This window comes from Penaeus monodon, chromosome 31 (genome assembly GCF_015228065.2).
Source record: "Penaeus monodon isolate SGIC_2016 chromosome 31, NSTDA_Pmon_1, whole genome shotgun sequence".
NCBI lineage: Eukaryota > Metazoa > Arthropoda > Malacostraca > Decapoda > Penaeidae > Penaeus > Penaeus monodon.
In genome coordinates, this window is record NC_051416.1 from 17,209,803 (window position 1) to 17,210,937 (window position 1,135).

Genomic DNA, 1,135 nt, shown 5'->3' on the forward strand with positions numbered 1-1,135 from the left:
AATTTTTGTGGCGGGGTTTTTGAGATTTACATAGATTTTCTTTTCTTTACTACACGCAGAATTGGGGGCAGAAATTGGAGCCGGCGGGGGGCGGAGTAGGAGCCGGCTGGGAGGGGGTAGGACGGGGTCGGGGGATTTGTAAAGGGCAGGTGTTTTCCATCAACACAGACACCGTTGAGAGTCAGAAAAACCATTCAAATATTCTGATGAAAAACAAGTCATCATTATTTAATTCTGATACAAGGAAGGATATACTTTCACAATATTCTGAAAAGAACATAATGTGTATGATGTAGACTAATTTAAAAGGACTGACAAAAAATATAAACTACTTTATTCATCAAAGATCCTTCAAGAGCTTTTTCATTTTCGCTCGCTTGGAAGAGCCATCTGGGGGTAAGTATGCTTATTTGATCTCAAATTTTAAACAACCATGGGGAAAGCTTAGTTGACTTTTGGCCAAGATGGACTTTGTTGAAGTTTGAAGGTACAGTTTATCCCTCGCAATGATTTTTTATGACTAATTAGGATTTATTTTCTGCTTGTGTGGTGCCAGATAACTGTCACTCATGCTACGATATCTTTATAGGAAATCTTGAGTTGTGTATTTTTCATGTGTAGGTCCTTTGACATACTTAGATTTTTCATGTGTAGGTCTTTTGACATACTTAGATACATTTTTCATGAAGGGCTGGTTTATTGCACAAAGATAATGATTCAGTTGCTAACTACGTTTACTCACGTGTAACTCTGGCGTAGACTCCGGGCCTTTCAGGTCGAGCACAGCCATAACCCCCATGCCCAAACTCCCACCAGCTTCCCTTGCCGTTTTCTTCCACCACCATTGGTCCACCAGAATCTCCCTGTAAAATATATTGTGTAGAATATATCGAAAGGAATGCCATGCTGTAGATAAAACAAATAATATTAATATCTTAAAAAATAAAATAAACATACCTGACAGGAGTCCTTGCCTCCCTCAGGAATGCCTGCGCAGTTTCATGTTGTCAGTGATGCTTCCGCCATACTTGTTATTGCTTCTGGTTTGTCATGGTGGGCACTGTTACTTCAACAAGTTGCCGGTTGTGGATCCTCCTGTTGAAAAAAATGAATGAATCATGAAGTGACTCATGTT

At 39.7% G+C, this 1,135-nt stretch overlaps 1 pseudogene; it reads right to left on the reverse strand.

Moving 5' to 3' along the window:
* LOC119592904 overlaps positions 1–1,135 on the reverse strand; it is a 5,026-nt pseudogene that overhangs the window by 1,705 nt on the left and 2,186 nt on the right.